Source organism: Suricata suricatta, chromosome 10 (assembly GCF_006229205.1).
Source record: "Suricata suricatta isolate VVHF042 chromosome 10, meerkat_22Aug2017_6uvM2_HiC, whole genome shotgun sequence".
In the NCBI taxonomy this organism is placed as follows: domain Eukaryota; kingdom Metazoa; phylum Chordata; class Mammalia; order Carnivora; family Herpestidae; genus Suricata; species Suricata suricatta.
In genome coordinates, this window is record NC_043709.1 from 11,812,764 (window position 1) to 11,828,033 (window position 15,270).

Below are 15,270 nucleotides of genomic sequence, written 5' to 3' on the forward strand. Positions count from 1 at the left end.
GGGGCGGGGCGGCTGCCGCCTCGGGGAGGGGGCCCAGCCCGGCCTCGTGGGGGCTCCGCTTGCCGCTACCTTCACTCGGCTCGCCCGGATCCCGCCTCAGCGCCGCCGACCGCCGCCATCTTGAGAAGGAGAGAAAAGCGCGAGCGGCCAGGGAGCCTCAGTCGAGCCCAGAGCGCAGGCTCCGGCTCGGGAAGGCGAATCGCGCTCCTGACAGAGCGCCGAGCGCATCGAATGAAACGCGCTACTGGCTGAGCCCGGGAGCTGGAATGGATTGGGAACCTGCTGTGAGCCAGGCGTGGGCTCGGAGCTTTACAAACATTTTATCATTTAATCTTCGCTGAATCCCTGTGAGGTAGGTTTGGTAACAGTTTGCGGATGAGAAACAGGCGCAGAGGTTAAGCGACTTGCCCAACCGTATACAGGTAGTTGGAGGAGGAGGCAGGTACTACTCCCAACTCTTGTGATTCGGAATGAAGTGAACTTTCTGCAAGACTGTCGTTTCCTTCGAGATATTTTTGGGCATAAGTGGTGTCTGCAAAACCTTGACCATGCAGATTCATAGTGCTTATTTAGAATTTGGCATTTATATTTGAATGCTTGGCATATTTCGGATGAGGTGGGAGAACCATTTTTCTAACAATGAGTAAAATAATTGGCATGATGAGTTATCATCTGCGTTTCCCCTCACATATGATTTGCATTTAAAAGTTGGAAACAGGGGTGCCTGGGTGGCTTAGTCGGTTGAGCGTCCGACTTCGGCTCTGGTCATGATCTCACGGTTCGTGGGTTCGAGCCCCGCATCAGGTTCTGTGCTGACGGCTCAGAGCCTGGAGCCGGTTTCAGATTCTGTTTCCCTCTCTTGCTGCCCCTCCCCGACTCGTGCTCTGTCTCTCTCTGTCTCAATTATAAATAAACTATATTTAAAAAAATTTTTTTTAAGTTGGAAACAGTCCAGACAAATGAAGAGATGCTGCACACAGGAGAGAGAGAGGGGGTTTTCTGATTTGCTCTGGAGACTTTGGACCAATAGGTAGAATTTGCTATGTGAAGATCTTGACTCATTATGAAGACAAACTCCTGTTTCTAGAGCAGCTCAATCGTGTTTGGCTCCCTTGTGAGATAGTGAGCTCCCCATTATGAAAGGAATTCAAGAAGAACTAGGGTCCTAGCTATTGTAGAATGGAGAGAGGTTAGAGATCTAGATTGTTTTGTAGAGTCGTGAATCCCATGACACTCTGCAAAATTACGTGTTTGTGCACATGTGTGTTTTTCTGTGTTTAGATCCTATCAAAGATTAGGAGCCCTTGTCTCTCTGGGCTTTATTGAGTCCAGAATTGGAAGGGCTGCCTGAAGGGGTTGCACTCATGCTGCTCACTTTGCAGACTTAGAAATTGAGACCAAGAGAAGCAGATGATTTGACTCAGACACACTGCCAATTAGCGATCAGACAAGGATTAGAAGCCAGATTATTTGACTCTTGGTTCAGTGCTCTTCACCTAAGATGCTCTCTCTCCCTCTGCACGGAGTAGAATATCGGATTCTGTGTAGTCATTGCTCATAATAGTTCCGAGATGCTGAGATGTTAAAACATCTGAGACAAAGTTGTAGAATTTATTCCCCAAATGTAACTGCGAATAGTTAATAAAACTGCCATCATGGCCCCTTCCTGCTCATCAGAAAGACAGAGTTTCACTGGAAATTACGAGATTGCTCTTCCAGGCTATCTAGCCTGGCGTTGGCTTCCCTGTGGGGTATTTAAGAGCCGTGAGAATGTATTTTCACGCAGGTTCTTCAGGGTTGGTCAGGATGTTTTAGGTTGGAAGTGACGTAATCCCAATTTGAAACTGTTCTCCAGAAAAGGAGGATTTATTGGCTGACGGTACTGGAATGCCTAGGACCTTTGGGCATGGCTGGATCCGGGGAGGAACTCAAGTCTCTGGAGAGAGGTTCCTTCCTCTGAGTTGGCTTTCCTCTCAGGCCCCAGGTGATAAGGCCACTTCTGGGCTTTATCATCCTTGCTACAACTGGTGTCCCTGGACAGGGACTTTCTTTTTACCCGTTTGTTTTGGGAGACTCTCATTGCCTGAATTAGATCATGTGTTCAAACAGAAAGCAATCACTAGGAGCAGAGGCATGTGGTATGCTGGTTGGCTAGATCAGGTCACATGCTCACCCTCTACAGCAGGATAAACTGGAGGAAAATCAGGCGTTATTGTCAGACGGGTAAAAGAGTGCTAGGTAGGCAAAACCGATAGCTGTCCGCCCAGCTGTACCGCTAGCATGGACCTGCCTGTTCGTGGGTCCCGTTGGTCCTGTCTCTTCCTTTTTCCCTCCCTTGGACACACCAAGTCATTGCCCCTCTTAACCTTCTGTAGAGCGGGGGTCTATCACTCCTTAGCTGCCCTCTCTCTTCCTTTCTTCCAGTCTTGTATCACTCCCTGTGCATTCATTCATGCATTTAACAAATATTTATTGGAAATACGGCCTATGCGAGGCACTGTCCTAGGTGTTCAGAATGGAACAGTTAACATGACTGGGAGTCTCTGACCCCCCCTGGAGCTTACATTCTAATTGGGTTGGGAGCAGAAAATAGATACCCCATTAGGTGGTGATCAAGGTGGGGAAAAAAATGCCCTGTGGGGTAAGAGATACCAGGAGGGAGTGGAGGTGGGGATTGTTATTTATTTATTTTTTTATTGAAAATTTTTTTCCCAATGTTTATTTTTGAGACAGGGTGTGAACAAGGGAGGGGCAGAGAGAGAGAGAGACACAGAATCTGAAACAGGCTCCAGGCTCTGAGCTAGCTGTCAGCACAGAACCCGAAGCGGGACTTGAACCCATGACCTGAGAGTTCATGACCTGAGCCTAAGTCGGATGCTTAACCGACTGAGCCACCCAGGCACCCCAGGTGATCAGGGAGGTTCCTCTGATTGAGGTGTGCCCTGGAGGCGGAGGTGGAGGCCGGCTCTGCCCAAAGTGGGCTGGTGGTAGAGGCTAGGAGCTCCAGGAAGGGATGCTAGAACCTTCCTCTGAGCCTTGACAGAAAAATATTCTCCACTGAATATCCTTCGTGGTTCTTTTGTTTTTGCAACTTGGGAAGAGAGAAAGGAGGACCACCTGGTCGGCCAAGGTGGAGAAGGGCCTGGTCACGGCAGGCTTTGTAAGACCGCCATCCCATGGAAACACGAGGGTGGCCTGTGAGATGTGTAAAGGGAGGGCGCTCCCTGGGCCTGGAGCTGTTCTCTGGCCCACGTGACCTGAAGAACCTGCCCAGTGCCTGGTGGTAGCAGGTGGCCCATTAAGTCGTGCTGGATGTTTGCGTGCGTGCTCTTCTACGCATTGTTTTTCTGTGCTCTGCCCTCTGTGGCTGTGTTTTGAGCAGCTTCATGGCGTCGGGCCCGATGGGTATGCTCAGGACAGGCCCCTTTGGGCTGGGGGCACACAGACTTAGTTAAAACTGCTGTAAGCGACAAGAAAAAGTTTGGGGCTCCTGTGTAAAAATCACCAAGAGCCAGAGAAGAGCTAGCCGTCTAGGCCTCTGGGCCCAGAGATTCAGATCCCTCCCTCTTAGCTCTCTTCTCTCAGGTGCACCCACCTCAGGGGCCTGGAGTCATGGCCACGTGTCGCCCAGGCTTTTAGGCCTGCTGTCGTGTGACCACAGGGAAAGAGGGCTTCCCCACACCAGCTCCATGGGAAGGAATCCCACGTAAGAATGATTGGTTGGCTTGGGGTCCAGTGGTCGTTCCATGTTGATGGACCATTTCTGGCAGAACCATGAAGTAGGAGTCATTTCCCAAGAGAACAGAGGAAGCTATTTTGGGGTGACAAACGGTAAACCCTCTGTGTGCACACGTTTCCTTGTCTGTAGTGTGTCCCCCTCCACGGGACCACTTTTGCCAGCTCCATACCCGGAAAGCTCCTATTTATTCTACAAGAGGTAGCTTGAATGCCCCCTGTCCGAGTCCTGCTCCGTTTCCCACACACTTGGTTACGTGTTTCTACCACTGCGCTTCCCACACGGATGCAGCAATCCCCGGACGTCCCCCCTTTCCCTTCCTCAAGGACAGGATCCGAGTCCTCTTTGCTCCTCCAGCCACATGCCAGTAATCAGCAAATCCTTTTGGTTGGATGGTGTTGAATGGAGCGTAGGACAGGCCATTTTTCTTGGGACTCAGGGGGACAGAGGTGCGAGCTGCTTGGGAGAGTTAGACGCCTGGTCACCCGCCCATCACTCCTCTGCAGCGGACGCCCCGTCTCCGGCTTCAGGGGTGGCTGCATAATGCCAGTCTGGTTATCATAATCCCCAGCTTGAGCTTTCCGGGGACTGTGTCAAAACTTCAAAGGCAGGAGCTTGTCTGAGAAAGAGAGAAGACACCGAGAGAGCTTGAAGGTGCTTGGTGCCTGGATCAGGCCGTCCCCTGCCAGGGGCGTGAGCCAGGGATCTCCCCCACCTGTTGGTGTAAGCTGGCTGGGGGCTCCTCTGTCCTTTGCAGCCCAGAGGAGCTACCCAGTCCCTGGGCTTCAAGAAAGAGGAAGCCCTTGAGCTGGTCCTTGCCTGTGGGGTATGGCTGGTGGGAGAGGGTGGGAGAGCATTCCTGGGGGGAGAGATGGGCTAACAGGAGGCTCGGAGGCTCAGGGCTGCACCATATCCTGCGAATGACAGGTGGCGAGGTCAGGCGTCTCAGTGCTGGGGAGGCCGGGGCCACGTCGAGAGCATGCACTTAGTCTGGACGGGCTGGGCCAGCAGCTGCCCCCTCCTCCCGCCCTGGTGCTCTCCACCCTCCACTGTGCATTTCTAGCTGATGGCGGTGACCCTCTACTTTCTCGTTCCTTCTCCCCCAGCTTTACCGGAAAATATTTTACACTTAGAAGTTCAAAGTACAAATACTCATGTACCCACCTCCCAGTCTACGCATTATTCTCCTTATATTGGCTTGTTTTAAAATTTTATTGAATTAAGGAAAAATCTTTTTTTAGCAAAGAAAACATGAAGACAGTTTGAGCCCCATCTCTATCCCCAGCACCAATGATAGCTCATTCCCTTCTGTCTTTTCTCAGAGGAATTGAGATTGGTGTGTGTCCTTCCCGTCCATGTTTTGATCACAGAGATGTATGAGATGCAGAGTAGCCTAATTAATGATTAAGGGTATTAACTCAGGAGCGGATTTACTGGGTGAAAGTCTAACTCTATTACTTTTTTAAAAAAGTTGTTCTTTATTTGTTTTGAGAGAGAGCGCATGCACATAAGTGGGAGAGGGACAGAGAGAGGGAGAGAGAGAGAATCCCAAGCAGGCTCTGCATTGTCAGCACAGAGCCCGATGTGGGGCTCGAACTCATGAACTGTGAGATTTTTATGACCTGAGGTGAAGTAAGGAGTTGGATGCTCAACCAAGTTCGAGCTCAACTCTATGACTTTTTGCTGTCTAACCTCGAGCAAATTCTCTTGGTTTTGGCGGTAGATTCTCGTGATTTATCACTTACATACAACACCCAGTGCTCATCCCCACAAGTGTCCTCCTCCCCCCTGCCTCCCGCTCATTAACCCTCAGTTTGCTCTCTGTATTTAAGAGCCTCCCTCTCTGTTTGAAACTATCTTTTTCCCTTCCCTTCCCCCATGGACTTCTGTTAAGTTCCTCAAGTTCCACATAGGAGTGAAAACATGTGATATCTGTCTTTCTGACTTGACTTATTTCACTCAGCATTATATCCTCCACTTCCATCCGCGTTACTGCAAGTGGCAGGATTTCATTCTTTCTCATTGCCAAGTAGTATGCTGTTGTATATATAAACCACATCTTCTAAATTTATCCATTCATCAGTTGATGGATATTTAGACTCTTTCCATAATTTGACTGTTGTTGAAAGTGCTGCTATAAACATTGGGGTGCATGTGCCCCTATGAATCAGCACTTCTGTATCTTTTGGATAAATTCCCAGTAGGCAATTTGTGTTTTTCATTCACCATACCATGTTTGGGAGACTTTGCTTCTAGCCAAATTAGAATACCAGGGACCAGATTTCTCTTGCTGCCAAAAGCAATCAACAAAAAGATCCAGACAAAATATAGGAGACAAGGGTTTTTGGACCTTGAATATCAGGCAGTACAGGACAGAGGTCCCTGAGATAATGGAAGGCAAACCAAGTGACCCCTATGATTGCCTTGGTTTACTGCCTGAAGTTTCCAGGCTACAGTGTAGGGAAGGGTAATCCAGCTGGAGGCTGGTGGTCTCCCTGAATTGAGGAGATGGAGCTGGGAGTTTGGGAGAGGTCAAGGTGGCTGGGATTCCCAGGCAGAGTGTGAATGAGGAGAGCCCTGCCCAGAAGGCTCCGGAGCCCCAGAGAGAGCTTGACCAGTCAGTGCCTGTGTGCGAAGACACTACCTAAGACCAGGGAAATAACTGCCCCAAAGGATTAGAGAGAGCAATCCCTATAAATTCACTAAGGGTAGGGAATAGTTCAGGTTCTCATCAGCCAGATTGGAAAAACCTTGTAATTCATGAGCTATCTGGTAGAGCACTCCGTTGTGGGGGAAAGTTAGCCCAGAACAGAGGCTGCTTGGTCCCACCCAACAAAACTTAAAAACAAACCGTGAGAGGATCAAACTGTTTCCAAGTAACTTAATTGTATCACAGAACAAACCCCAGGACTATCTATAGGAATACAAAATATCCAGTGCACTGCCAAGCTAAAATTCACTGTCTCTTGCAGTCAATAAAAATCACCAAGCATGCAAAGAAGCAATTAACTGTGACCCATAACGAGGAGAAAAATCCATCAATATAAACAGACCCATAAGAGACACAAATGACAGACTTAGTAGACAAGGATATTAAAACAATAATTATAACCATATTCCATATGTTCAAGAGGAGAGAACAAAGATTAAATATGCTGAGCAGAGGCATGAAAGGTGTAAAAGGGACTCAGGAAATCACTTGGTTCTAGGAAGAGGGGGAAGATGGAACAGAAATACTTTTTCCTGTGACTCCTGCTAAATACTACTACAATGTCTGGACATTATATAAAAACAAAACAAAACAAAAAAAACAAAAATAAGATGAAACTGAAAGTTGGGGAGAATAAGGTAGATTTCAGGACCCAAACCATGTCTCCTTCCTTTATCTTACACCATACACAAAACTCAACTCAAAATATACTAAAGATGTAACTGGAAGACTTGTAACTATAAAACTGCCAGAGGAAAACACAAGGGGAAGGCTCTTTGACATTGGTCTTAGCAAGGATTTTTTTGGGGGGCGGGAAGCAGGGGGAGGATATGATGCTAAAAGCAAAGGGAATAAGCAAGTGGGACTCCATCCAACTAAAAAGTTTCTGCCGGGCAGAGGAAACAGTCAACAAAATGAAAAGGCACCCTATGGAATAGGAGAAAGTATTTGCAAACCATATATTGGATAAGGGTATTATGTCCAAAATATATAAAGAACTCAAGCAAGTCAGTACCATAAGAACAAATAACCCAATTTAACAAATCAGCGGGGCATGCCTGGGTGGCTCAGTTGGTTAAGAGTGACCTACTTTGGCTCAGGTCATGATCTCACAGTTTGAGTTTGAGCCCTGCATCGGGCTCTATGCTGACAGCCCAGAGCCTGGAGCCTGCTTCTCTCTCTCTCTACCCCTCCACCTTTTCTGCTCATACTCTGTCTCTCTCAAAAATAAATAAACCTTGGGGCGCCTGGGTGGCTCAGTCGGTTAAGTGCCCGACTTCAGCCCAGGTCATGATCTCACAGTTTGTGGGTTCGAGCCCCACATCAGGCTCTGTGCTGACAGCTCAGAGCCTGGAGCCTGTTTCAGATTCTGTGTCTCCCTCTCTCTCTGCCCCTCCCCCACTTATGCTCTGTTTCTCTCTGTATCAATAATAAATAAACAAAAAATTAAAAAAAACAAAAATAAATAAACCTTAAAAAATTTTTTTTAAATAGGCAATGGACCTCAATAGACATTTTTCCAAAAAACCACAGATGGTCAACAGGAGCATGAAAATGTGCTCAGTGTCATGAATCACCAAGGAAGTGCAAATCCAAACCACAAAGAAACATCACCTCATACCTGTTAGGATGGCTATTATCAAAAAGTCAAAAGATAACAAGTGTTGGTGAGGATATGGAGAAAAGGGAGCCCTAGTGCACTGTTGGTATGAATATAAATTCGTGCAGCCCCTATGGAAAAACAGGATGGGGTTCCTCAAAAAATTTGAAATAGAAGCACCGTGTGATCCAGAAATCCCTCTTCTGGGTATATATCCAAAAGAAATCAAATCACAGTCACTATCTCAAAGCAATACCTGCACTGTCATGTCCACTGTAGTATTACTCACTATAGCCAAGATATGGAAACAATCTGTTGACAGATGAGTGAGTGAATAAAGAAAATGTGATATATATATGGAATATTACTAAGACTTTAAAAAGAAGGGAATCCGGCTGTTTTTGGCAACATGGATGAACCCAAGGACATTATGTCAAGTGAAATAAACCAGAAATAAGCCAGAAAGACTTATCTGTTCAATCTTAAAAAAGTTCACTGAATTAAAACAAAACAAAACTAAACTAAACTAAACAAAAACAAAAACAAAAAACAAGAAGCCGAAACCCAACCCTCTCAAACTTATAGTAGAATGGTAACCACTAGGCTAGAAGTGGGGATGAGGAAAAAGGAAGGATATTGATCAAAGGGTACAAATTTGTAGCTAAAAGTGGCTAAGTTCTTTTAGGGGCTCAGTGGGATGAGCATCCAACCTCAGCTTAGGTCATGATCTCACAGTTCTTGAGTTTGAGCCCCACTGCTTTGGGTCTTCTGTCCCCTTCTCTCTGCCCCTCCCCTATTTGCGCTCTCTCTCTCTCTCTCTCTCTCTCTCTCTCTCTCTCTCTCTCCCCCTCTCTCCCTCCCCCCCCCCACACACACTGACTGTGGGAGGTGATGGATGTTTTACTTTGATCGTGTTCATCACAATGTATACATATATTAAAACATCATGTCATATACCGTAAATACATACAGTTTTTTATTTGTCAAAAAAAGTTATAAACCTACAAATGTATATAGAGTTGTTCTTAACATTTCCTTAGTCTTTTGGTGTCTGTGGGGTCTATAGTGATACCCCGTTTTATTCCTGATATTGGCAATTTGTGTTTTTTCTCTCTCTGTGCTAGTTTTATTGATTTTCTCCATTGGTTTTCTGTTTTCAATAAAATTGATTTCTGCTCTTTATTATTTCCTTCCTTCTGCTGGCTTTGGATTTAGTTTTTCTCTTCTTTTTCTAGGTTCTAGAGGTGGAAGCTTCAGTTACTGATTTTAGATATTTTGTTTTTTTGGATTTTTGCATTGGGCACTATAAATGTCCCTCTTAGCCCTGCTCTAGCTGTTGTTCTATGATTTTGATGCATTGTGTTTTTATTCAGTTCAACACTTTTGTGTATTTCTTTGAGATTTCCTCTTTGGCCTTTTTAGAAGTGTGTTGCTTAGTTTTCAAGTATGTGGAGACTTTTCTGTTCTTTTAAAAATCTTTTTTTTAATGTTTTATTTATTTTTGAGAAAGAGAGAGACAGAGCATGAGAGGGGGAGGGGCAGAGAGAGAAGGAGACACAGAACTGGAAGCAGGCTCCAGGCTGAGCTAGCCGTCAGCACAGAGCCTGACGCGGGGCTCGAACCCACGAACATGAGATCTGACCTGAGCCGAAGTCAGAGGCTTAACCGACTGAGCCACCCAGGTGCCCCTAAAAATCTTTTTTTTAATGTTTTATTTATTTTTGAGAAAGAGAGACAGTGTGAGCAGGGGAGGGTCAGAGAGAGAGGGAGACACAGAATCTGAAGACAGGCTCCAGGCTCTGAGCTGTCAGCACTCAGAGCTGAGCTGCCCAGCACTGACGCTGGGCTCGAACCCACGAGCGGGAGATCATGACCTGAGCTGAATCCAGATGCTCAGCCAACTGAGCCACCCAGGACCCCCTATCTTTCTGTTCTTGATTTCTAGTTTGATTCCACTCTGGGCCATGAACACACTAGGTCGTATTTTTTTTTAAGATCTTGATTGTGGAGACAGTTTCACTGGCGTTTACCTATGTCAAAACTCCATCAAACAGCACACTTTAAATGTGTGCAGTTTAATATGTGTCAGTTATACTTCAATAAGGTGTAAAAAATGTGGGGAGAGAAAGACTCAATTTCTAGAAGTGAAATCTACAATATCTGAGATGAAAAATGTGTGAGACAGGATGGGTGGCCAATGAGACGCTGAAGAAGAGAAGGTGAATGAACTTTTAAGATATAGTGAGACGAACAATCTAAAATGAAACACGGAGAGAAAAGACCCCCCCCCAATAAAGAGTATCATTAAGCTGTGGGAAAACTGTAAACTTAAGAGAAGTGTAATTTGAGTCCCTGAAAGAGAAGAGTGGATTAAAACATAGATATTAGAAGGAATAGTCACAGAAAATTTTCCAAATTTCCAAACTCACAAACGTAAAGAAAACAACACCAGTGCACATTGTAATCTACTTGCTTAAAACCAGGGATAGAGAAAAAGAAAACCTTAAAAGCATCCAGAGAAAAAGAAGACATTATGTGCACAAAAGGCTTACCTCCGTGGGCTCAAGTCTCCTTCCCTTAGAAAAGTTCTGCAAGTGGGGTGCCTGGGTGGGCTCAGTTGGTGAGGGTCCGACTTCCTCTCAGGTCACGATCTCCTGATCTGTGGTTTTGAGCCCCACATCAGGCTCGCTGCTGTCGGCGCAGAGCCTACTTCAGATCCTCTGTCCCCTTCTCTCCCTGCCCGTCCCCAGCTCGCACTCTCTCCTCTCTCAAAAATAAATAAACATTAAAAAAAAAAGAAAAGAAAAACTCAGTCATCCTGCCCTCATCATGAGCAAATGCACAGACACACCCTAAACTGAGGGACATGTTACAAAATACCAGGCCGGTACTCCTAGAGACCATCAAGGTCATGAAAAACAAGGAAGCACTGAAAAAAACTGACAGACAGGAGGAGCCTAGCACAGCTCAGTGCAAAGTAGAGATCTGGAGTGGGCCTTGGAACAGACGAAGGTCAGTGGTAGAAAACTGGGAAAACCCAAAGTCTACACTGTAGTTCATAGCAACGTACCAGTGTGGGTTTCTTGGACTTGACAGGTCTACAGCGGTAATCAGAGATGGTAACAGTAGGGAAAACCAAAACAATATGAGGGGTGTATGAGAACTATATCTTCTGTCTGTGCAAGTTTTCTGTACATGTAAAATTATTCCAAATCAAAGGTTTATTTTAAAAAAGGTTGTCCTTTGAGAAGTTTGACACAATCGATAAATCTCTAGTTGGATCCATGGGCGGTGGGGAATAAAGGAGAAGGTGTAAAATACCCACATCAGAAGTCAAGCTGTAAAACACACACACACACACACACACACACACCTTTGCTCTCAGTCTACATGGACACATGTACATCCGGGTAATTATTTTTCACAGGTGTATAGTACTCCATTCTGGCAGTGTGCTGGATTTTATTTATCCATCGTCATCACTGTGGGCATTTACATTGTATCCATTTAAGCTGATGATTATGATAAGCAGAAGCACAGTAATCTTGTTCAGGTCCCTTGTGCAGTTCCGTGAGCATTTCCTCCTGGAGACTCCCAGGGAAGGAAATGCTGTATCCCAGGTTATATATTTACCTTTAATGGAAGATTTCCAGGTTGTCTTCCAAAGTGGTTGAATGGACTTCTGTATTTTTTTTTTTCTTTTTACCCTTGGCTTCCTGGGGTCTGTTCTGCCTGATTTGCTGACTCCCATCTCCCTCGCTCTTCTCCATCCCTCTATCTGTGAGATGGCCGATTAACATGGATCCTAGGTGATGGAACCCATGTGGCCCCTTTCACCAGATCTGAAATAACCTTAATTACCTCTTGAATGCCAGTCTTCCAAAACGTTCTCAAAGCTATGAAGTCCTAGTCAAGTCCACTACAAGAGGAATCAGCATGGCATACGTAGGCGGCCATTCTCCATGCTACCCGGGAGGCCGAAGATCACGTTCACAGACACCAGTTCATCTGCCTGGTAGTTTGAGATCCACATCTTACTCCCGTACGAACTCTCTTTGGTAGCTGCCGGTCTCATCCTGTTGGTTTCTCAGCTGATGACAGTGACATTCAGAAAGGTCAGGTGATACGCTCCAAGGTCACACAGTATATTGATGGCATGATAAATTGTTGGTGTTCTTACCAAAGATGCATAACCTGAATCTAATTGTGAGAAAACATCAGACTAACTCAAAACGAAGGACGTTCTACAGTCTGACTGGCCTGTACTCTTAAAAAATGCCAGTGCCAGGGGGTATGTGGGAAATCTGTATCTCCTCTCGATGCTGTAAACCTGGATCTGGTCTAAAAATAGTCTTAAAAAAATGTCATGGGGGGCGCCTGGGTGGCTCAGTCGGTTGAGCAGCCGACTCTTGATTTCAGCTTAGGTCATGATCCCAGGGTTGTGGGATGGAGCCTCGCATCGGGCTGTTTGCTGAGCAGGGAGCCTGCTTAAGATTCTCTCTCTCTTGGAGGCAAACCAGAAAAGACTCTTAAATGTAGAGCACAAACCAAGGGTTGATGGGGATGGGGAGTTGGGGGAGGCCAGAGAAAATGGGTGATGGGCACTGAGGAGGGCACTTGTTGGGATGAGCACGGGGTGTTGTATGTAAGTGAGGAATCACGGGAATCTACCCCCAAAGCCAAGAGCACACTGTGTATAGTATATGTTAGCTAACATGACAATAAATTATTAGTAAAATAAAATGAAATAAAAAATATTCTCTCCCTGTCTCTTTCTTTCCTCTGATTGGTCTCTTAAGCATTTTTTTAAATGTCATGAAGCATGAATGTATGGATCTGTGTGTGTGTGCACGCGTATGCACACACACCCACACATACACACACACACACGACTGAGGCACTGTTGTACATTAACAGAGACCAAAAAGACATAAGAATTGAGTTTAGTATCATAATCTTGGACTTTCTTTTGCAGAGATGACATCATTGAGACCCTTGGGGCCATCTAAATAAGGTTCCTGTAATACATGATGGTATTGCATTTATGTTAATTGCCTGATTTTGATAATTGGGCTGTGGTTATATAAGAGAATGTTCTTGTTGGGAAAGACACACTGAAGACATGGGGGCAAAGGAGCACCGTGCCTGCCACCTTCTCCGGATGGTTCAGAGACAACACAGACCCCCACCTACCAAGGGAGAGGGACAGGGAGGGACACAAGCCTGTAGAGTCCAAGTACACATGCCGGAAACTTGAGAGTTCCTTGTGCTGTTCTTGCAACTCTTTTCTCAATCTGAAATTACGTCAAAATATAGTTAGGGGAAAGAAAAAAGAAAGAAAATGCTCACTTAGCCCCGTCCATCTCACGTTCATAGGGGCCCTCCAGGTGTCTGTTCATGTAGTGGGTTTTTTCTTTTTTTTTTTTTATTTTTTTTAACATTTATTCATTTTTAAGAGACAGAGCACAAGTGCTCAAGGGGCAGAGAGAGAGGGCGACACAGAATCTGAAGACAGGTTCCAAGCTCTGAGCTGTCAGCACAGAGCCTGACGCAGGGCTCAAACCCACAAATCGTGAGATCATGACCTGAGCCAAAGTTGGACATTTAACAGACTGAGCCCCCCAGGCGCCCCTGTAGTGGTTTTTTTAAATCTAAAACCTGTTGATGGCCTGTAAGACAGGGAAATACTGGGGGAGGGAGCTATGGAGATGAATAAACCCCCCCTTACTCTTCTGGGGTTACAGAGCAGAGCGTGAAGTGGACACGCAGCCTCTCTATCCTGCACAGGGTAACTGGGGCCTTGGGTGGGTTTTCTTGAGTTTCACAGGCGATTTCTTCAGAAGTGTTGTTCACAGGCGGGAAAATATGTCAATGTCAGTACATTTTCCTTAAAAAAATTACATAGAGGGGTGCCTGGGTGGCTCAGTAGGTTAAGTGTCTGACTTCTGCTCAGGTCATGATCTCACAGTTCATGGGTTCAAGCTCCGTATCAGGCTCTGTGCTGACAGCTCGGAGTATGAAGCCTGGTTCGGATTCTGTGTCTCCTTCTCTCTATGTCTCTTCCCTGTTCTTGCTCTGTCTGTCTCAAAAATAAATAAACATTAAAAAAAATTTTAAATTATATATAAAAATGCCCTTTGTCCAAAAAAACACTTACATGTGAGTCATCTTATTGAATACTTAGAACCAGCCTCTGAAAGAGACACTTAATCTTATTTAGGTACATCTTTTTTTGTTGAAGTTTATTTATTTTGAGAGAGAGAGAAGAGAGCACAAATGGGGGAGCAGGGGAGGGACAGAGAGAGAGAGGGAGAGACGTGGGGTTTGATCCCATGAACCAGGACATCGTGAACTGAGCCTAAATCAAGAGTCAGATGCTAAACCGCCGGAACCACCCAGGCGCCCCAAAGATAAATCTTATTTGTAGGAAAAGAAACAGAAGCTCAGAAGGGTAGTTACTTGCTGCAAATCAAGGTGCAAGGAACTGTATATCTAGATGCTGATCTCTGAGCCTCTGATGATTGGGGTTGGAGGGCGGGGCTCCAGGCTGATGAGAAACTGCGGGGAAGTCAACGGTCAAACTGACCTGCCTGGCTTTGAGCTGGGAAGGTAGGTGCGTGTGGCACTCAGGTTCTGGGCTCCTTGAGGCTTTCCTCCCTGCGTCCAGTAGAGGGTGCTGCTGGCCCAGTTTAGAAATGCTTTCCCCGCGGGCCTTTGCTATATAAGCCAATAGAGTTGAAGTTCAGGGGGTTCTCACCTGCAAAACCCCTTCTATGTTTGCACCCAATTTTGCAGTCACAATGTATTATTTTTCCTTAAGAAGGCTCTATAAAGAAGTTTCCAGTCCCCTAAATCTGTATTCTCCTGGTTCATGCAAATACTTTAGAGGCTCAGGTTTGGGAGCCTGGACTTAACTGCAGGGACAGCTTTCCACGGTCTCAGTTCTCAGTTTTACAGGTAAGGGGAATGTTGGATCAGAATTCATCGCTAAGGCTCCTTCCAGCCTATTCTAGATTCTCTCCATGTCTTCTTTTTTCTGCTCTGCCATCTACCATTTGACCCCCCCCTGCCCCCCATTTCTGCCCTCTCTTCCAGTCCATGCCTTAGCGTGGCTAACACCTTTGGGGGAGGTCATGAGTCCTCATGGGATGTGGTTTCTGGGTTTCTGTGTGTGAGGAATCAAGGGTAACACTGGGTGAACACAGTGGGCAGGGGGAGGGGGGG

At 46.0% G+C, this 15,270-nt stretch overlaps 1 protein-coding gene across 3 annotated transcripts in view; it reads right to left on the reverse strand.

Moving 5' to 3' along the window:
• The window catches only part of HMGXB4 (HMG-box containing 4), a 27,654-nt gene extending 27,514 nt beyond the window's left edge, over nt 1-140 (reverse strand). For all 3 annotated transcript variants that reach the window (XM_029953979.1, XM_029953981.1, XM_029953977.1), the window contains exon 1: nt 70-140. The gene's annotated coding sequence lies outside the window, so the exon portion shown is untranslated. The remainder of the gene's footprint in view (nt 1-69) is intronic.
• Between the last annotated feature and the right edge of the window lie 15,130 nt (nt 141-15,270).